This window comes from Pleurodeles waltl, chromosome 9 (genome assembly GCF_031143425.1).
Source record: "Pleurodeles waltl isolate 20211129_DDA chromosome 9, aPleWal1.hap1.20221129, whole genome shotgun sequence".
NCBI classification, from domain to species: Eukaryota; Metazoa; Chordata; class Amphibia; order Caudata; family Salamandridae; genus Pleurodeles; species Pleurodeles waltl.
The window spans coordinates 787,135,737-787,159,602 of NC_090448.1; positions in this window are offsets into that span (position 1 = coordinate 787,135,737).

Below are 23,866 nucleotides of genomic sequence, written 5' to 3' on the forward strand. Positions count from 1 at the left end.
ACCCAGACATTGGTCAGCTAACACACTACCAAGGGCCGAGTCCAACCAATCATCACCCCCATCCACCTCCTGTTGTACTTCAGGTATGCTGTAATTCAGTGGTATAAAGTGCTGATTCATTTTGATCATGGTCAATCTCTTGACATTTTTGGGCAAGAGACTGGTCCTTCTCACTGTCACAACTGCACCAGCTGCACTGAATACATGCTCAGCAGACAACCTGGCTACAGGGCAAGCCAGATACTTTATTCCCACCCTGCTGAGCACTGTCCATTGGCGCCTCTTCCCATACCAATATACCAATGTGTTTTGATCCAGATAGACCTCAGTTGGGTCATCCATGTAGACCTGGACCATTTGCTCATTAGTCATTGGTGTTCTACCTTGCTTGAGCTCTGTTGCCTTCGCCACTGCAGTGGACTTAAGCCTTGCCTTTAGAAACCAGTCAAATGCAGATTTTAGGGCTGCTGCTCTTGTTGCTGTTGTTGTTTTTGCTGGTGTTCACATTGGCTGCTGTGAGCCAACAGTGCTCTCTGCAGGCTCTATGGAACTTTCAGGCTGTACCCCAGAACTTCTGCCCGTGAGTCATCCTCATCAGAAAAAGGAATGAAGGTGGCAAGTAATTGGGTGAATTCTTTATTGCATGATTACTTAAAATCTTTGCAAGAGTACACAAATAATCCGAAAGATAAATATGTATTAAAATACGGTCCAGACAACAATAATCGGAATAACATTTCAGTAAGCTGTCTCATTACAGTTGGTAAAATGCCTGAGTGTAAACCGTTGCCGTTATCAAAAGTTGGGCCAGTAAAAGTTAGAATTAAAACCCATATATACGTATTCAAGCTTAGTAAAATTAATCATGTTGCAATAGTAAGATCAGTTATAAGATACAGTTTATGGCTAAAAGGAAAATCTAAATGCGCGTTGAGTGGTCCGTCAGTTTTGCTTGAAGTTGTGTGATAAAATTTCCAGACTTGGCCAGATCAACAGCCTCCTTTAAGGTAAACACCAGTGATCTGGTGCCAATGCAGGATCTTATGCTGTGGCGAAGTAAAAGAGATCTTAATAAAGTGCGTTGTGCATTCATCAGTGCCGGGCATCAGCACAGTAGATGGATGAATGTCTCTGATTTGTATCCACAAAGCCTGCAAATCCTTTATATTATTGAGGGAGTTCCATTTTGGGTTTATTTCCTTCTTCCTCAGGCCAAGCAGTCTTGCAAAAGCAATTTGTGTCACACAAGCTTTCCTGACAGTACAGGCAAGGTATGCCTGTGGTGCCAAGTACTGTGAAATGTTTTTAGAATAGTCTGCCAGCGCTTCTTGCACAGGAGTGTTCTCAGTTTTTCCATGTCACTTGTCCATGAAAGCATTTTTGTCTGTCTCCTCAACACAGATTTGATTGAAATATGTAACCATGCCAATTGGATCAGTTCGGATTGATCAATCTGGAGTTTGTTTAGTGCTACAATTAGGTGTTGTGATCAGGGGTTTGTTTTTGATTTGAAGATGTGACAAAGGACTGATTTCAAGGTGTTAGGTGGAGCCATAACTGTCCTGTGATAGTATTTCAGGAAGGCCCCCATCAGGGTCCAAATTCCTGCCTTATCAGATGGTTCCTAATGTATTGTGGCAGCTTGAACAGTCTTTTGTAAATTTTAACATGGAGCTTTTCTGTCAAGGTTATTGACTGGCCGAGAAAAGCTTCATGGCCATAGTTCAATGCTGGAAGGAAGGCGGCTTTGAGAATTTGGAGTATTAGTCTTTCTAAAGGGCTTTCTATTAGGTTATTTAACTGACATATTCTGGTTGTTATGTAATCAGCCTTTTCCTTTAAATAATGGAGGTAGGTTTTGGGGGTTCTCTTAGATGATAAACGAGTAATTGTTTGTATTGTGGGTCAAGAATTGTGGCACAGGTGTAATGTTTGGATGACACAATGGCCCTCATTACAACCCTGGCGGACGGGGGAGAAGTGGCGGTAAAACCCCCATCAGGCCGGTGGAAAAAAAATGGAATTATGGCCATGGCGGTTACCGCCATGGTCATCCGCCACTTCTCCACTCCGACCCTGCATACCGCCATGGATTTCGGGTGGTTTGGAACCACCACGAAATCCATGGCGGTAGGCACTATCAGTGCCAGGGAATTCCATACCTGGCACTAATAGGGGTCTCCCCCACCCCTGAGTCCTCGCCCCACACCCCTCACCCCCCAAAGGTGGCAGGACCACCCTCCCCACACCTACCCCCAACATGCACAGACACATACCCCCTCCACACCCCCACACCCAACATGTGCAGACACACACCCCTACACGCACACATACACTGCAACAACACATACCCGCACACATACAAACAGACATGCACACAGACCGACCTGCACACATTTCCCATACACACAACACACCCCCCGCATGCATACACGCACTCACCCACCCCCTCTACATACTCACACGCCCATACAACACACAACACCTCCCCTCCTTCCCTAACGGACGATCAACTTACCTTGTCCATTGATCCTCCGGGAGCGAACGGGATCCATGGAGGCTGCTCTGCCACCAGCACCCCGTCACCAGAACACCGCCACACCGAATCATGGGACGTGATTCGGTGGGCGGTGTTCTGATGACAGGCGGTGGAGGTGGAGCAACCTCCACTTCCCCACCAACCGCCAGTATGGCTGCTGGCGGCTCTCCGTCCGAAAAAGGATGGAGGGCTGCCAGCAGTCATAATGCGCCGTGCGGAAAACTGCCTGCACTGGCGGTCTTCAGCATGGCGGTTCCTCTGCGGTCTTTGAAAAAGACCGCCCAGGTCGAAATGAGGGCCAATGTCTCTTTGAAGCCTTGTATTAATGGATAAACGAAGGACTAAGCTTTCAACCAACTCCTGCGCCTATTTTTTCATCCATACATGCGTACATTTTCAGGCATCTCCTTTAGCTGTTTCTTCAGCATATGCACCAATGGGATAGCTTGATCCAGGGTGCAGTCCTCCTTGCTGACTTCCCGTGTAAAAATTTCAACGGGAAGCAGCATATTTGTCAGGAATTTGACCAGGCCCTATTGGTCCATCTCAATGATCATGCCTTTCACAGTTGCATCCCCTCTTTGCATGACAAAATCATTGATCAGTCTCTACTGTACAAACAGATGTTGTAACATGTTAAAAGTAGAATTCTAACATTTTGGCACCTTCTGTATGTGGGCTTTAACTGGCATTCTATTATCACACTGGATAATACTCAACAGCTAACGGGCTTTAACAGAATGGCTAAAATGAGTGCAGATTCTTCTGCATTTGGGCAGTAAGATACTGTCTCAAGGTACTATTTTTGAGGCAGTCCTGTACAATGATGTTTATGCAGTGCACCAAACACAGGACCCTAAAATAGCTACCATCTGACACGGCCTTAACTACATTACTGCCGTTGACCATGGCAACAAATCCAATGTTAAGCCTTCTGGGGCACAGTCATTCAAAGACCTTGTTGTTAAAGTCATCCAAGATGTTTGTAGCTGCGTGGGATTTCTCCATGGCAAACATAGCTACTGTTGCATGTTTCCAAGCACCATTACAAATTTCAGCTGTGTCAACACCTGTTGATATCATGTCTCCAACCCCCCCACAAAATAGATCCAGTGTGCAGTGATGCACATGCAATGAGTTCCTTGGCAACTGGTCCACATGCCTGCCGTAAGGTGGATTGTATGGACAGCACTCTGCTGCAAAGCTTATCGAACCAATTCCAGCACATCGTGATGTAGCGCTTGAACAGCAACTCTGGCAAAATAGGTCCGGTGAGGAACCTTTAATTTTGGGCTGAAAGCCACCACAAATTCTAGAAAACCCGTTCCTTCCACAAAAGAAAAAGGGGGGCGGTCCAACGCTAACATTTTAGCCAGATTCCCATTGTACAAATGTGACGTTGGGTGGTTGCGTTCGTACTGCCCCTCCTGCCAAAACATGGCAGTAATAGTAGCCTGGATCTTTTTTTTTGCTGGTGCCATGATGCAGGTGACTTAGAAGGTGGTGGTAGGCTCAATGTGCGTCTCAGGGAGGTAGCCCACCCAGGTTCTTCCCTGGGTGTTTTGACCTGACGCCGAGTCTTCTTGTGCCATTGCGATGTTGCTGATGTGGGCAACAATACTACTGCACTGCTGGGGACAGGACTGATTTCTGTACCAAAAAGGTTACCCTCTTCACCTTCCACCATCATCAGATCAGATTCCCTGCTTTCAATACCTTCACTAACACCACTTGCAGGCTTTTCCTTTTGGTCGCTGAGGTGCGCTGAGGTGCGACTCCCAGCGGATTGCATGGTGTTTTCTCAAATGGGTTGTTTGGCCTCCGGTTCCATAGTTTGTACCATGCTTACCCCGACTAACACTTGCTCGGCAAATGGAGCAATGTTTGGCTCCCTTTCGCTAACCGTAAAGAAGTCCCAAACTGGGGAGGTCAACTTTCTAACACAGGTGCCTCTGCCAATGTCTGAAGAAGTGGCGGTAGGTGGATGTTGTTTTGATGATGTTTGCCTCTCTGCGGTACCTATTTCTACTGAGGTGGGTGTGGTTGTAGGACGCACCTGGGAAGAAGATGGTGGCGATCTGGAAGACAGTGGATCTTGTGAAAGAGGGGCTTCTTCGGCTTCCTCTGTATGAAGCTCTACATCCTGATGCACTCCTACTTCAGGAGGAGCTGCTATTGCTGGCTGCGGCTGTTGATGTTCACTGGCCTGAGCATCCAGCAATGACTGGGTACTACTTTGAGAAAGAGATAAGTCCAATTCAATGTCACTGCTCGTCGGCATTCCTGTGATTAGAGAGGATGCCTCTGTGCCAGACATGGGCTTCGGCCTACTTTGGAATGGGGCCGCTGCTGCGGGAGTGGTGCTCCCCGCTTGCTACCCAGAGGCTGGTGCAGCAGGCACAAGTCCTTGCCCAAAAAAGGTCTGGGGTGACATACCAGTGGTGGGAAGCTCCTTCTTATCACTGGCCGCTTTCTCTGTAGCAGCTTTCGCTGGGGCTTCTTGAAACTGTCAGCTGGCAGTAACACTTAGCTTCAGCAGCTGAAGAGATGTCCGTTTGGTCTCAAGTGTGGTCATGCGTCACGTCGAGCACAGGCCTTCTGTCTGGCAGTTCTGAGGATGATGTCTCTTTCTCTTCGTGCACCTAAAAGCAAACATGCAAGAAGGATCAGTGAGACATGGCATTGTTGTTGCAGTTGCATTAGTAGTAGAAAGAAACAATAACATAGAATGGTTACTTAAAAAAAGTATAAATAATTATGAACTTCAGTGTATCCATTCGTAAAAACAACACACCAACATTAACTTTCATTAGCATGTAAGTCATGCAGGATAAGAAAGTGCAACAACTACAACATACAGAATGTAACCGTTAGCTTTATCTATCTGCATCAAGAAGGCATGTGGCACTCAGGGAGGAGCTGGTGAAAAATGGAATAATAATAATCCTTGAATAATGTAATGTTATGAAATGTAGTGCAACTGTACGCCTATGGCAGACATTGAGCTAATGGGAAAAATTTGAAAACAAAATATTAATTTATGAAAAAAAATGAAAAGCAAGACAAAAAGTATAGAACAAATAAAATATAATTATTATTAAACTGCTAACATAAAGTTAAATAAAAGAAATGTGAAAAAAATAAAAGAAAAGGATAAACATTTTTTAAAATAGATTGCAATTGCAGATGTGCTATAGGTAGGAGACTAGCATGAAAAATCACAGGGATTTCGGAGGCAAGAAGTGGTGGAGGTGAAAAACGCAAAATAAGTATATAAATATAAAAAACTGCGCATACACTACATTTAGTAATGAGCATCATTAGCCTACAAGGCCTGAATAAACAACACACAAAATAGCCGCCAGCCACATGGTCAAAAACAACCAGCAAGGAGGCAAGGCCACCAACACATGCGGGCCTAAAGCACACTGGCTGCCTACACAAATGATAACCTGCCACATGATCAAACAACAACCAGCAAGGAGGCATGGCCACAACAACAAGGAAGAACACATGCAGGCCTAAAGCACACTGACTGCCTACACAAAATGGCCGCCAGCCACATGGTCAAACAGCAACCAGCAAGAAGGCATGGCCACCACAACAAAGAAGAAACACATGCAGGCCTAGAGCGCACTGGATGCTGACACAAAATGGCTGTCAGCCAAATGGTCAAACAACAACCAGCAAGGAGGCATGGCCACAACAACAAAGAAGAACTCATGCAGGCCTAAAGCACGATGACTGCTTATACAAAATTGCCGCCAGCCACATGGTCAAACAACAACCAGAAGGGAGGCATGGCCACAACAACAAAGAAAAACACATGCAGGCCTAAAGCACACTGGCTGCCTACACAAAATGGCCACCAGCCACATGGTCAAACATCAACCAGCAAGGAGGCATGGCCACCACAGCAAAGAAGAACACATGCAGGCCTAAAGCACACTGACTGCCTACACAAAATGGCCACCAGCCACATGGTCAAACAACAACCAGCAAGACGGCATGGCCACCACAACAAAGAAGAAAGACATGCAGGCCTAGAGCACACTGGATGCTTACACAAAATTGCAGTCAGCCACATGGTCAAACAACAACCAGCAAGGAGGCATGGCCACAACAACAAGGAAGAACACATGCAGGCCTAAAGCACACTGACTCCTTATACAAAATGGCCGCCAGCCACAATGTCAAACAACAACCAGCAGGGAGGCATGGCCACAACAACAAAGAAAAACACATGCTGGCCTAAAGCACACTGGCTACCTACATAAAATGTCCTCCAGCCTCATGGTCAAACATCAACCAGCAAGGAGGCATGGCCACCACATCAAAGAAGAACACATGCAGGCCTAAAGCACCCTGGCTGCCTACACATAATGGCCGCCAGCCACAAGGCAAAACAACAACCAGCAAGGAGGCATGGCCATCACAAAAAAGAAGAAACACATGCAGGCCTAAAGCACACTGGCTGCCTACACAAAATGGCAGCCAGCCACATGTCAAACAACAACCAGCAAGGAGACATGGCACCACAACAAAGAAGAACACATGCAGGCCTAAAGCACACTGGCTGCCTACACAAAATTCCCACCAGCCTCATGGTCAAACAACAACCAACAAGGAGGCATGGACACCACAACAAAGAAGAAACACATGCAGGCTTAAAGCACACTGCAGTGTCTATCGGGAACTCCGTGTTCTCCGCAAAACACGGAGTTGTTGAATTCGGCAAACACCCTGCCAGCGGAGCAAAGTTTTTCACCCAGCCCTAATTTTAAGTTTGGTATCAAACTAATAGTTATAATAAATCCAACAACTTGCTATTGTTGAATTTAATATAACTAGTTCAGGGAAAGAGTTTTAGAACTCTACCTGAAAGTTGCCATCTTCAGCTCTGTAGTGCCCTTCTCTGATTGGGCAGCCTCTGGCAGCCTGACCAGACTGCCTTGATGAGGTATGAAGTGGCCTGAGCTGAAGGCAAAGGAGGTGCCTGGGGAAGGAGATCTGCCATAGCAGATGGGGACACAGGATGGGGGGAGAGCAGCCAAACTGGTCTTCAAAGGAGGGTAGGGCATTTGGAACAGCTCAAGACCTCCCCAATTCCTGCAAACCCTGACAACCATGTGCTCCCCTGATTATATTAGGAGAGTTCTGGAGAGGGGTGTGTTAAGGGAATTTAGCTACACCAGTGAGTGGACTCAGCCGGACCTAACCTCTAAAAATCAGATGCTGCCATTTTGGATTTTTAAAGAATGTTGCTCCCTTGGATTGATTTTTACCATACTTCCCAGGAAGTGGTCATCCAAGATGGTGGTGGCCTGTCTGTAATTGGACAGTTGCCCCCCCTTGCTTTCCACCCCAGGGACAAGGATAAATTTGGCAGAGCTGCACTCACACCTAAGATCTCTGATGGAAGACAATAATGGAGAAGAAGGACTGCCCTGCTGGACCCCTGGCCTGCACCTGGACACTGCACTCACAAGGACTGCACCAGCTGCACACTTTGGGCTTCAACAAGAAAAGGACCATGCCTTGTTTCTGCAACTCCAGTTGTGGAGTCCCTGAAAGATACAGGTACAAAGGAGCTACCCAGAGTCCCCTGCATCAAGTCCTGGAAGAAGAGCCCAGGTGACCAGCATCCAGTGGTCATTTGAGGATTCTTACCAGGTGCATTCTGGGAATTGGAGTCCCAACTCCCAAGGAGCAACTCAGAGCTTCTTGAACCTTGGATGACGTTGTGGACACTTCAAGGACCCAAAAAAGGACCTCTGAAAAAAGATCCAGAAGTTTGGAGACGTTTGGAGCAACTGTTGTAAACAACTCCATAAGTTGAATAGGTGCATTGTCAGAGTTGTAGTCCCAGACTCTAAGGGGCAAACCACAGCCTCTGAACCCTTGGCTGGTGCTGTGGACCACTTTCCTGTATCAAGAAACACTTCTGAAAGTAAGTGCAACAGTGTTACATTGTGGGTGGCTTGAACTCTGGACTTTATCCCTGTCCAGGGTGATCTTTTTTAACCCTTTGAGCGCTATTTGCGTCTAAGCGCTAAAACTACTTTCAATCTTTAAAAAATCATATCTTCAGTTCCCTACATTGGATTTTTGTCATTTTAGAGTTAGAAATGTAATCTATTTTTATCAATTGGTGTTGTATTTTTATTGTGTTTTGTGTTTTACTTATTTACTGTTTTGTTGATATTAAATGCTTTAGACATGTGTCTCCTACGTTAAGCCTTGTCGCTCCTTACCAAGCTACCAAGAGTTGAGCAGCTGGGGTTAATTTATTGAGACCTAACTGGACCTAGTTGGGGTTAGTGGCCTACTGCTAAGTCTAGGTACTTACCTGCCCTTACCAATAATCCACTTTCCAACACTATTACACAACACATTTAAACTACATAAACATTAGAAATACTTTAGTTATAGTTATTTTTAAAGTCTTTTATTCAAACATTATTTGTTGCACTTATACTAATGCCCACAATCTAACAATAAATGGCATAATACTTTTATGGGTACTGCACTACTCTCTAGAGACCTACACGAAAGTACTGCAGGTACTCTGATATTTAAAAAAAAGACATTTATACATTTACAAACATTATTCCCCACATATCATCACAAAACTGACCTAATTATAATAACAGTAGAAGGCTGAACTTCTTTTGAAAGACATTTTTAAGGTGTACTGCAAAACACACTCAAACTGCTGTAAAAAATAACATGGTAGCCTACAGGTTTTGGGATAGTACACATTACCCAATCAGATAATCCCTTGTTATCGCTATGTACCAAGGTTATACCACAGTACTATTGTGGCTCAACATATACCTAAAGAAATACCTTATAACCTACATTTACTTACTCTACTTAGCTGCACTACCCCAGAGAACAGCTATACCTCGTACTATGCGATACTGCCAAATTTTGCAAAAATCCAGCTGATGGTTTTCGCACCACGCCAAAGACAATGTCTATGGAAAAAGCATTGGATTTCAAGCCCATGCCTCTTTTTATTTGCACCCACTAGATGAAATGCTGCAAAACTTTCAGGAATCCAAGAATGAAACTGGGGAAGCAGGTCTGTAAAGTTTTGCAAACATTTATGAAATGCGTGCAAAGTTATTAAGGGACAAAAACCAAAAAAACTCCCTATCTTCAGTCAACCTAACTATAACAACAGAGCCACTCTATAATTATAGTTAGGTTTGTCAAAGAAAGGAATTCCTCTGATATTTGCTTGGTATTAATTTTTCCCTCATTAGGCGAATCTTCACTAAACTTGCCAGACCGATTTATTTTTCTACATTGGTAGGTGAAGCAACGTACCATGATGATTGCTGAAGAGATTGCAAAGAAGAAAGGGGAGTTCCTAAACATTTTTTTGCATCCATGCATTTTCTATAGAAGTTTGTGGTGCACGTAGCACAAAAATGGCTGATTAGATTTTAATGAAATTTGGAAGGAATATAGATTTCAGTGTGTATATCATCCTACTGGCTCTTTGAAATAAATAGGTTCAGTAGTTGTAAAGTTAAAATGCACAAAACTTAGTGATATCTGAGGCCGCAGTTTATCACAGTAGAACTGCGCTACATGGTGGTGACAATACACCATATATTTGGCTAATGAATACATTTTCAAAAGGAAAAGGCAGCCATGTTGATGCAGCACAGTTTTACTCTGCTGTGTGTTTCAATATGAAATCTAAGTGTTTAGTTATGATTTACAGTAGAGAAATAAATTAGCTATTGCATATAATGTATAGTGGTAGGGAAAGTTAGTTTTATAAATGTAAAGTTAAAGTACTGCAGGACGTTTAAAATTAAAAGCACAAATGACAAGTTAAATAAATCAGTTAAACATAACATAGAGTGGTTCTTAAAAGAACCTTTGGTTGTTTTCCAATGTTGACATACTTAAATATGTTTAATAAAATAATTTCTTAGGTTTAATAGGATATATGGTTGCTGCCATGTAAATTTACTCCCATCTGGACAATACAGTGCTGCATTCGAAAATTTGATTTCCAAATGATAACTGGAAGACATTCCATGATTTCTAAGGAATGCTGACACTGTCTTGTTAACATGTTTTTGAGTTTGTCTTTTTTTAAGTAGGCCACTTCATCTTTTGTCTCTGACAAATATTGGAGAAGACAAAAAGTGTGCTTGGAAACATAGACATTAAGGTTGAAAATGTCTCCTTCATCTCAATTTATAATCTAACTCCCATTAATTGCCCTATATAATTTCCATCACAGTGGCTAATCATAAAGTGTATATGCTCACAAGCACTAAAGTAGAGGGAATAAATGACACCACCTCAAACCTCTTTCCCTAATCCATGTAATGTCAACTCCTTTCAGACACAAATGTGCTTCAAAATCAGCTTTCTTGGCATACTACCTGGCCCAAAAAATGAAACTATGTCTAACAAGCCAAAAAGAAACCATCTTGCTCCTACAGTGACATTCAATAGTGATGAATAACCAGCTTGGATAACAAATATATACAGTTTTAGATGATTAACTAGCAGGAAAGTGCTAAACAATGACACAATTTAAAAAGGGGGGTAATGATTTACTTAGATTCATGTTAGGCTACACATGCAAAACAATACTACCAAATATAAACATTATACACAATATAAGTAGCTATGAAGTTTCAGATGGGGTAAAAAAAACATACGAAACACCCATTTGTGGTCAGATTACAATTTAAACAAATAAACAACTACATAACAAATACAATAAAAAATAATTTATGTGCTTGGTTATGAACTGAAAGTGGGCTATAAGCACAGCCTAACAAACTAAACCTCGTAGTTCAGATAACATGAAAATGAAAACAAATAATAAGAAAAATAAGTAATATCATCAAGAAGTAAAGCTAAATTTAACTGGTTTACAACAGTCTTTGGGCTATAAACCAAGCCCAATACTACTAAAAAAAACCTAGCTACTCTGGTGATTTTTGGAAAGCAATATCGATTTATTTCTTCTTGAAAGAAGTTGAACAGAAAATCCACATTATAACTCCTCATCTACATATTTCAACATAAAAAGATACATTTTATTAATTACTACAAAAAAGTTACAAAGTTATGTCTTCTTTACAATAGATCTCAAGATGTGTAACACAATGCCTACAAAATATTACTCGCTGAAGCAAAAAACTTGTACAGAAGAGATATAAGACAAAACCAAAAGGAAGAGATCAAAAAGAACATCTATAGAAAAAGAACACTAATGGTGAGAGTATAAGAAATATTAAGACTGTTTATACACATCTTAAAATTAATAGTACAATTGTTAGTAGAAAGCTATTGCCAACCTAAAGTAACTGTCAGGCATTCCACCAACAAAACTGCTGCCTATTGTGAAAAAATGTGCACTTTGACAAGAAGAGACAAAATTATTAACATTATGCAAAGCATTAGTTCAGTTCAAAAACCTTTATTTCGGCTCAACAGCCATAAAAGCGCACAAAAGGTCATGCAAGAAATATTTAAAATGTGTGACGATAAAATAAACATACAGACTAAACTCCCAATACATTAAGTTACACTTAAAAACAATTGACGCAACCCTTAATTCACGTGCAAAAATAAATAGATAAAGCAATGTAAAATTGAGAACCAGCGCTGTTCAGATTAAAAACAATCAATTCATACAAGCATAATAGTACAGAATGGATATATTGCACATCATGGGTCACTGCTAGCTTGCTTCTCTAGTGGAGCACAATCATTTTGCCTTACTCTTCACATTGCCAAACAGTAACAGGTAAGTGCGAAGATCAGCAGTTTACTGGTATCTGTTGTTAATATCCTCAGGGCCTCTTTGTGCTCTCTGACACCCATATTCCGGCATAGCAGGAGTATCTAACAGCACCTACTGCTCACATAGACCAGGTGGACGAACAAAACATGCTCAATAGATTATTTGGGGATGCCATAGACTGGGCACCACCAGACCTTGGACCTCAGGGATCTTACCCACTTAGCAGTGAAAGAGTGGAGAGGCAGGGTCCCATACCGAAATAGCAGGTACAGTCTCCTAGCTTGCGGTGGAAGTATCTAGTCTAGAAAATACTCCTTATTGTAGGAATCCTTGACTGTGAAAAAAGCAACAGTCAAGGAACCTAGTCAAGGAGCCTAGCCTTGCCTGTGAATATAATAGGTAGTCCTTATGATGCCAGTAAGCTAGATTCATGTTGGACTTGGAGTTGCCCCAGCCTCGCTAGGAGGGCTCCACAAACTGGACTTCCCATTCTCTGCCAATGAGTCTTTCATGTATTTGAGTCAAGGTATACCAAAGGAGCCCGCATGGATGAGTATTTCTTCAAGGCCCACTCGATAGGAGTGGAGCTCTGGGGAAACCCAGATTCTCATTCAATAGAGAATGGGAAGGAGTTCTATTTTGTCCAGAAGGGCTCTTAGTCCAAAATCCAGCCTGAGCGGAAGTAGAGGGGGCTTAAGGGGACACCTACTAGCTGCAGTATGAATCGATTTTTCATTTTGACTAACATGGTCACATCCATATGGCCCCATAGCTCTGCACCGTAGGAGGCCGTCCCCAAAGCCTGATGTTTGTATATCTGTTATGCTGTATGTACAGGACAGAACTGTGACCTGTGAAACATCTTAGTTATTCCTCCCACCACTTGCTCCAGCTTTAACCTTCACTGCGTACTTTGTGCTTGCCGCCCAAGGTGTACTATTAGTGTGAAGCGCAAGTACCCAAATGTGCGCACTCACTCAAGTGGGGTCACTGCTAATGTTGGATTAGCCCCGGTGAAATGTCCTGGGTTCAGAACAATGTATTTGCTTTTGGCCACATTTAGGCGCCACCTTAGCGCTGCTATAGCGTCATTTCCTTGGTGCTAAGGCAGCGCTAAAGTGGCTTTTTACAAGCGCCAGATTTACAAAGTGGCTCAATGCATGAATTGCACCACTTTGTAAACCCCTGCACCACATTATGCCTGTGCCAGACATAATGTATGAAAGGGGGGCATTTCCCCATTGGTGGGGTGGGGCAAAACAATGGCGCAAGGAAATCTAAGAGATTTCCTGGTGAATCTTTTTCGGCACTTTTAACGCCTGCTCAGAGCAATGGCTAAAAGGGGGCATGCCATTGAATACAATGGGCCCCTATGTACTCTGCACGAGTAGCACCAAAATTTTGGCGCTACTCCTACAGAGTACATCAATAGCGTCAGGAATTCTGGTGCTATTGCCCCCCACCCTGCACCATGGTGTGCCGTATTTTAAATACGGCGCACACATGGTGGAGGTATGGGGACACTAAGGGGCACAAGGAAAGTGGTGCTGCACTGCGTGCAGCGCCACTCTCCTTGAATCAGCCCCTGATTTCTCGAACCCTCTGCTTGCAGAAACAGTTAAAGTGATCTAGGGGTTTTTAAAAACCCATGGGAGGTTTAGAAAAGAGAAGGGTATTGTCAGCAAACATGAGGGCAGGAACACTCGTGTTTGCTTCAGTGCATCATTGTCACACTGGTCTAAATAGTTTATGATACATATCCCTGTCTAACCCCTCTGTTTAAAGGGAAGGGCTCTGTCAGCTCGCCTGCCTGACCACATCTTAGCTGCTCACAGTTGGTATGTAATCTCACAATCACATCTAATAAATAGCGAGGTCCTCCCAGCTCTAGAAGAACTCGCAAAAGGGTTGACCTGGGGACTAAGTAAAAGGTGGCGCACAAGTATACAAAAACAACTTACAATCGACTGCCGCCCAGAGTGACAACCTTCCAATACAATGACAAGACTTGCAACACTTTGTTGATTGTGCTTGTGGATTCCCTTAGGTCCACCTGCAGTGGTGACAAAGTTCCATGGCTAGCAGCCATTCCTGCAGTCTGCCCAATATGACCATCCCAAGTAACTTTTCAGAACCATCAATAAGACTGATGAGTCTATCATTTGTTGGCAAATCACGCGAGCCCTTTGTAAATATGGGGATGATTTTGGCCCCAGCTCACATCGATGGCAGAGGTGCCCTTTCCATGATGGCTGTAAATATCACCAGAAATATGCACTGCAGATGCCTATCTTGCTCAGGAATAGATGCTCAGGGCACAATTCCCTTGATGGGTACACTGATATCCTGTACTGAGATTTCTAGTCCATCGCTGTCCTGGCTTTGTACAGTGGTCCCTGCCAGATCCTCCTCATTGCTATCCTCCTCCCTTCCAGTTTTTTCTGAATGGCATACAGTCCCCTAACTCATTTGGTCACTTCCAGGGCCCATCAGATCTCCCATCTGGGTGTATAATCCAGAGAAATGGGCAACCCAATCACTAGATAGGATGTTGGTATCAATATAACAGAACTCATCCTCACTACCAGAAGACACCAAATTCCAGAAAGACCGATGGTCTCTGTCTAGCAGCATCTACCAAGCTCCCCCACTTTCTCTGCTTCCACTTTTTTTTCGCAACAGATAGAGCCTTTTTGTAGGAGCACTTTGGGGCCTTGATCAGAGCTCTATTTTGCTTTTTTATTGCATCAACAAACATGGACTTGGCAGCTCTACACTATTTGTTAGACCAAGTTGATGTGCCCTTTCTCTCAAATGTCCACCTGGTCTCAACAAAGAAGAGGTCCCTCAGTCTTTCAAACATCCCAGTGTGTAGCTCAGAGATACCCCCAAAGGGTACTCTGGGGCCATCCCCTCAGCAACCAGACTGTAGACCTCTCTGAGGAACTCCTGTGATTGCATCATGCTACTCCAACTAACCTTGCATCTATTGCTAGTGACTCTCAATCTCCTGTCAAATAACTCTCATTGGTTACTCAGTGGGGCATTGTGCTCAGTGTGAGATCCAATGCATTGTGGTCGCTATCTTGGTGAGGCATTATTGTTATGTCAAGCAGATAGGGCCATACTTAGAGGTCTAGCAATATATAATCAATTAAGCTGGTATGATGTGTGCGGCTAAATGTGTATTTGCCTGCCTTATCAGAGTTGGTTCTGCCATTACAGACTCGTAGCCCCTGATTTAGTGTAAGTGCATTGATTTGGACCCCATGGGATGACCATTTCTTAATCGGAGGGATTTCAAGGACTGGGACTGATGCTTTATTCTACCACAGTGTAATAAGGTCTTAATTTTGGGATGTCATCAGTGAGGTCATCAATGTTGTCTTTAACATATCATGGGTGATGTAATATGTGATGTCATAAGCAGTGCATGCTATGGGCACAAGTTATGGTTAGCTCACTGAACTATATCTGCTGCATATCATGGATTTCTTTGTTTCTTAAGCCACACTGCTCCCCTCCAATTTGGTAATAAAAGGCCTGGCGGATGGGGTCCCCAAGACCTAATAAGGCTTGAGGAGGAGGGTGTGCCCCCTCCCCTTTCATAAAAAAGGCCCTGGGGGATGGGGTCCCAAGGATCTAATAAGGCACGGGAAGGGAGGCCATGTACCCCCCCCTTTCATTAAAAGGGCCCTGGGGAATGGGGTCCCCATGGCCTAATGAGGCTAAGGAAAGGGGACAGGCGGTCCCCTTTCCCTTTATTTAAAATAAGATCTTGGTGTGGCTCCCCAGGGCTTGATAAGGCCCAGGGGGCACACATCCACTCCCCTTTCATAAAAAAAGTCCCTGCAGGATGGGGTCCACAGGTCCTCATAAGGCTCGGGAGGGGGACACAGAGCCCCCCTCCCCTTTCATAAAAAGGGCCCTGGGGAATTGGGTCCCCAGGGCCTAATAAGGCATTGCGGAGGGGGCACTTGCTCCTCTTCCCCTTCAAAATACATTGGGCCCGGGTAATGAGGTGCCCAGGGTCTAGTGAGACTTGGGGAGGTGGGCTATTTGGTCTCCACCGCTTTAAAAGAGATAGTTTCCTGAGGGATGGGGTCCCCAGGGCCCTTTAAAAGCTCAGGAAGGTTGTTCATGCAGCCCTCCTCCTCTTACAAAAACACAGTCCTGAGGTATGAGGTCCCCAGGAACCTTTAAAGGCTTGGCAATGGGGGATGTGGGGCCCCCTCCGCTTAAAAAAGAAAAACGACTTAGGAGAAGGGCTCCACAGTGTCCAATAAGGCCCAGAGAGGAGGGTCACTTGGCTCCCCTTCCTTTAAAAAACATAAGGCCCTGGGAACGGGGTCCTCAGGGACTAATAAGGCTTGTAGAGGTAGGATGTTGTTCCCTTCCCTATTAAAAAAAGGATGTGGGGAATGGGTCCCCAGGGCCTAAGAAGCATTGGAAAGGGTGTGGCCACATGGTGCTTCCCCTTTTAAAAAGGTCCTTTGGCCGACCTGAGTGCATGGGGGAGGGGCTGGCTTTACGTATATTAATAAATATTACTTTACATTAAAAAAAACTCTAGAAATTCACTGAAAAAAACTGAGGTTTAAGTAACATTATAGTTAAGTGTGATAAAAAGAACGTTTTTTATTTTAAAAAGCTTTAGAAAATTCACTGAAAAAAAGGAAGGTTAAAGTAACGTTACAGTTATCGTTAACGTATAGGCCCCTACCAAGGCATCCAACCTCACACCATGCAAATTGCATGGAAAACACCCTTGCTCTGGCTTGGATAAGTTCAATAAGTTGGGAGGATTTGTCCTCTTCAACTGGGGCACTTGCTATGTTTATATTTGCAAGTATTTCCTGTGGAGGTTTAATTTCTGTGAAATGTGCATCAGTGCCAAAATGAATCCTCAACTGCTTATTTATTCAAGAAGAGGCCACACTTTTGCACAAAATGTCCGCCCAACTGGAGTACTTTCTACTGACTAATTAGTAAGCGTTGCCTCATTGTCTAAATGTATAGTACACATTCTATACTCCCTCTGCATAAATCACCACAAGGTAATGTCTCCAGTGACCACGTCTGGTGTAATTTAGGCAATGTGATGCTTTCCACCAACGTTTTGCATAGACCGTGTGCGGAGCCTCAATTTTCCCACAATCACAATGCTGCTCCCTGCATGGTGGAGCAATTGTTTCAGATGAAAAGTCTGCTCCCAAGAACCTGGAGTAGTTTTCCTACTCTTGCCTGCTGGAAGGGGACTTGGCAGTCCTGGAGACCCATATCGGCCATGGGGGGGGGGGCTAAATGCACCCCTCCCCATAAAATATCCTTGAATATGCCCCTGGGTACTGGCCCACCTGGGGGCTCAAATTCAAACAAGAATGGTTAAACCTAGTTTAAGTGTTGGCAGCCAATCAGATCAAGCGTCCCTTGATATCTATATTGTTTCCTTTCACAAAAGAGATTTTGGCACCCTCTCCCTTTTCTCTAGATATAGTTATAGATACACGCACACACACACATACACACACACACACACACATATATATATATATGTAGGGATATATGTAGTTAGAATCGAGTTTCCATAGGAAATGCATCTTTTGGTTTGCTCAGTGGCATCATTTGACAAATCTTCACAAAACTGTCAAAAAAATGTCACCTCAGCTCCTTCTTTGAAACTTTCAGGTTGGACCTCGAGCGAGCACACAAAAAGAGAGGGGTTCCAAAGCCTGTTTTCCCCATTCATTTTCTATAGGAACATAGCTGCATCCCAAACTCCTGAACAGATTTACTCCAAATTTGCAGGAAAGTTAGGTCTTGGTCCAGAAAGAGTGCTTTTTGTGATTTGTTGTAAATCTGTGTAGTAGTTTTAAAGCAATTAACGCTCAACAACATTGTATATTTCACGCCACAGACGATCTACGGGGCTGACAGATCTCATGCCGACATCTGATTGGCTACCACCACATCAAGAATGTGGTGGCAGTCATCCTAGGACTCTGGACTCAATTCTGAGCCCTAAGAAAAACATTTTAAAATACATTAGTGGTCAAGGTAGGGAATAATATGTGGGCTGTTGTACGATAAAAAAAAACCTCTTAGGTGGGCCAAGGCCTGGGGGAGAGGTGTATCTGTAATCCATGAGGAGGGGGTGCAAGGCCCCCCTCCTCAAACTTCTAAGGGGCCCACACAGATGCAATCGCCCAGGCCCATATTTTAAAACATGTCCCCCCTTCTCAAGCCTGAAAAGGCCCCACGGACACAACCACCTGGGGCTAGCTTAATGACCATATATCAGAGAACCCACCCCCAGGACATACAGGAGTAGTTTTCATGCCTGCAGGAGTATGACCAGGAAGGTTGTGTCTGCTCGCTTCAGGCAGGATTGTTAAAAACACTCCTAAATAACAAAAATGGATAATAAATTAGCAGAATTTATTATTCACTGCTATTAGGAATGAATGCCCCATAATGCACTAGGGCATTTTACTGTAGCATATTTCCATGCTTGTGGTGCCCTTAGAAGACGCAGCGGCTCCACCAAACATTTAATTATGTTTTTAATGTTGTGGGGTGCCGCAGGGAGTGTAGTAGCACCCCAAAAAACATTAAAAATAACAGTAAGTCTCCCAGGTCATAAAATCCATGACCCCAGGAGAAATTACCATATTTTTAAAGCATGCCAAACTGGAGCTTTGTGCTCCTCTGTAGGGATCAACGGCCTTTTTTGGTTGTTTTTTTTGACTGCATGTTGTGTGTTGAAACATGTTCAAAGAAAGACTTGGAAGCATGTTGTTTCTATTTTTAAAAAAAATGTCTAAATCTTTCTTTTAATATTTTTCCTTCCACTAAATGCAATCATAAAAACAAAGTTAAAAGAAAGACTCACAGAAACAATTTTTCTTTCATAGAAATACTAATAAACATTTTAATAATAATCACTATTATTTAGCATTGCATGGTGAGAATTACTGAAATATACACTTGATTAAAAAAATTGATTATTATTGGAAATAGATGTGTTTAATATAATATTGATATGCTCACCCCTTGATAAAGCCAATAGACCCACTTTTTTATGTGTTGTGTTGTGACTCTTTGACAATGTCACTAAATGTGCCTGAGTGCTTCCACGACCTGCCAGACCACCCACACACTCAGTATGCTAGAAGGCCATGCGTGATACAGTATTGGCTTCCCTAAGGGGGTTGTATACAGGGCCTGTCCACAGGCCAGGCCCTGCGGCCAACTCCCTGCTGTGCTCATGGGATGTTGACTGCCTGCAGTTGGCAGCTCCTTAACACCAACTTGCCAGCAGGAAAGGTAGCATGCCAAACAGCTATGCTCTGGCTTTAGCTGCTATAATTAAAATGATGTAAACAGTATTTAAAGTCAAGAGACACAACAAGCAGCTATTCATCGCCTTGAAAGGCATAATCATGAGTAACATCAAAATCAAGTTAAGGTCCCACTGTCGCATCACAAACAGTCTTGGAGGAAAACTGCATCAAACCTTATATAAATCTCATCACAATAGGTCAATTAAACAAGGATTGTTGGTATCTCAAATGTAGAAAGGTAGAAAGAGCCAATAAATAACCTTAAATAGTGTCCACTTCAAGGCCTTGCTTGGCTAAAGATAAAACAAACAAACAAAAAACAGAAAACTTTACTTTTAAATAGTCAGCCTTGCAAATGCCACACCAGGCCACAACTTTCTCCCAGAATCCAGGACCAATGCACTTCGCAGAAGGGCGCCTGGCGACAAGGATGGCATCCTCCACTTCAAGCAGCAGATCGAATGCAGTCAATTGCTATCACTCAATCTCCAGTACCCCACTCTTGCCTGCTTGGTGCAGTACCACTCACAGCAGTGGTGATGTCCTTGGGAACCTGCACTTACCTCCCCTGATGGACAGCAGGAAGGCTTTCAGAGCCAGACAGATGGCCCACAACTTCAGCACTCTGGTGTACAGCCAGTCATCGCCGGAGACCAGAGATATTGATGATGGGGATGGCCTACTTGCTCCTCACTATACTGACTATGCCTTATGTATTGAGTCACAGAATGCCAGTGGGCTTGACACATCACCTGAGACAGAGCTTGACTCACCACGTGGGCCACCAACTAAAATGATGCCTTGTTTGTGCTGGTGGCAGCTTAGGCAATAGAATTACAGCTGTGGTAGTGCAATAGAGTCCATGCTAGAAATAACGTAATGGCCTATGGAATTTGTTGTTCTATTATATAGGAAAATCTAGTGAAAAGTGCAATGTGCTCAGTGATAAGTGACTAACAATTTGTGAGGGTGGCGAAGTTTATGTCTTGGGAATGGGAGTGGAGACATAACTGTACTGAGGAATGTTTTCTATTCTAAATGGCCCGTTTTCTAAGTAGAATCATATTACCCCTCCTGTTAAATGGGTTAAAAGGGTCCCACAGGACGCATATCTAATATGATACATAAAGGATGTACAGATCAAGTGGGTCCATATTGTTGCAAAAAAGAAACCAATGCAGCAATGTGTGTTTTGTAAAGCCCTAGTGGGCAAATACACCCGGAATCCAGGACTCGAGGAAACCTAGATGCTGACACTTTCGCGGAGGATCCGAGTTCCTAGATATCTCTGTTTTTTAATCTCTAATTACTCCAAAACTTCTGAACAGATTTACACCAAATCACAAGTTAAAATGTGAAAGACACCATTGACGTACAATGGAAAAATGTGTTTTGGGACTGCCTCCTTTTTCGCGGCCCCTGCTTGATGGATTATCTTGGAACTTTCAAGACAGCAGCTGAAACCAACTGAAGTATACATTTTGAAAATTTAGTGAAGATTCGTAAAATGGGGCCAAAGTAATTGTCAACACAAAAAATGCTCTGTCTATATAAAGCATGGTCCTAACTATAACTAACTACTTGCAACATATATATATTACTAAATAGTTATAGTTAGGACCATGTTTCCATAAAAACAGCATTGTTTGACTTGCCCATATCGTTGGCACCGTTTTACGAATCTTCACAAAATTTCCTCTAAAAAGTGTTGCGGTGATTCTTGTTGAGCACAGAAAGTGTCTGGGTGATCTGTGAAGCGAGAGCCGAGATAAAAGGGGGGTCAAAAAAGTTGCATTTCCCATGTTAATTTCCATTGGACCTTTAGACAGGTCTACAGCCCAAACCACTGGACGGAATAACACCAAATTTGGCAGAAAACTAGTTTTTAGTACGCAGTCTGATCTTTTGCTTTATTTGGTGTAAATCTGTTCAGTGGTTTTTGAGAAATTTAGGGAAGTTCTAATTTGTATATTTCTGTCCGCAAAGCATTTGTGAACAAAGACAAGCTTGTGTAGGGAAATGCACAGCTCTGATTGGCTGCCAACTCTTCAACCCAGGTGGGTTGGTAGCCATTTTGGGACTTGGCTTCAGCTGAGTCCCTGTAACAAAGTAAAACAAATGAAGAGGGACCAGGGTAGGGACACTCTATCCCTTAGCTCTGGTGGGGGGGGGGGGTCCCCAGAGACTCACCCCCAGAGCAAAAAAGTATTTTTTCTAAAAAAAAATTGCGACAAATTCACAATATTCATGAATTTGCTGCAAACATTTTTTTTAAAAACAAGTGCGGGCTCCAGTGCTTGTTTTTTGATAGGCCCCCGGGTGGGCCATGTCCTGGGGGCACTGATAAGCTTGTGTGGGGGGGCCTCCTGACCCTCCCATCCCCAGGGACCACCACCTCGCTGGGGCTTTAATTATAATACATGCAGGGGCCGTGCGGCACTCTGCACTACGGGAACCACCACCTCCCTGGGGCAATGTCTCCCCCCAGCAGCCCAGGGGATCACCACCTCCCTGAGACTTCCTTCACATTGGAGTGGGGCAGCACGGCCCCCCTCGTGGAGCCTCTGATGGCCCTGGGAACTGCCACCCCCCAGGGCCAGCTCCTGCTATGCCCCAGCATGCGCACCCCTGGATGTAGCTGTTTGCTGTGAGCTCTGAAGCTGCAGCTACATCACAGCAAATACTCTGCAGTTTGACAGCAGAATTTGTAAAGCAGATCCTGCTGTCAAACAGTGGAGCTTTCATTTCTGTCCCCTGCATGACAGAGATGAAAGACTTCAGCAAGCAGGGAGCTTCTGATAAAGCAGCTCCTTGCTTGCTGAAGCAATGGCACCTTGAGGGAAGCCCTAAGACTTCCTCCTTGGTGCCAGATAGCCTGTAAAGGGCATTTTGTTAAAATAGAGAAAAATTCATAAAATAATTAAATATGTAGGGACAGAAGGGAGTGAGTGAGGGCTCACTCGCAGTCCCAGATAGCCCATAAAGGGCTTAATAAAAAGAACCAAGAAAAATTAAAATAATATCTCAGTGTGAAGGTTGCAGATCTTCACACAGAGCATTGAGGGATCGAGTCCAGCTGGACTCATTTCCCTCTTTTTTGTGTTTATAAATTATTATATCTTTTTAAAATGACAGATACAATTTTTTTTAGATTGTACACAAATATCGCATTCCAAGTGTACATCAAAACCTAAAAAACTCTCTATCTCTCTCCCTCTAACTTTCTTTCTCTCTCTCTGTCTCTCTTTCAATCAAATTCTCACACTCACACACCCACTCAGACACCTACGCATCCACTCACAGAACCACTCAGACACTCACACATCCATTCACAGACCCACTGAAACTCTCATGCACCCACTCACAGACCCGCAGACATAACGTTGTACCTACTAAAACACTGATATACGCACTCTCACACCCAGACAGACATTCTGACAGCTACTGTCACACTCAAATACAGGTTTTTATACCTATTCTCACACCCAGAGAGGCCACAGCCAACTTCTGCAATGCACAGCCAAAGGGCCATGCACAGCAGGGGGTTGGGTGGTTAGGGGGGTTGGCCGCAGTGACTGGCTGCAGGACAGCCCTTGTGGGCAACCCCTACTGTGCACGGGCGAAGTCCGTGCACAGTGCAAGGTTGGGTGCTTATAGGGGGTTGGTCTCAGGGCCTATCCACAGGCCAGGCCCTGTTGCCAACCGCCACCGTGGACGGCGGTGGTTGGATTAACGTATAGCAATGAAAATTACTATACGTTAAAAAGATCACAGAAATTCACTGAAAAAAACAAACGATACAGGGGAGTTATAGTTAGGCTCTGAATTTACTCGAACAAAACCATAGAAATACAGCTAATTACTCCACATATTATATCACTGATGACATCTTCTATGCCATCTTTTAAATTCCCACTGCAACATTTGCAATCAAATTATTGATGAGACAATTTCTATGGTTTTGTACGAGTAAATTCGGAACCTAACTAAAACATCCCTGTAACCTTCGTTTTTTTTAAAGTTAAATTTAATACATATATATATATATATATATATATATATATATATATATATATATATATGTAACACACACTCAGGTGAGCTGTGTACGTAAACAAATATTTATTGCCCAAAAAATGATATGTTTCAAACAAACGGTCATGCTCACAAAAATCAATACCATCCACATTTAGT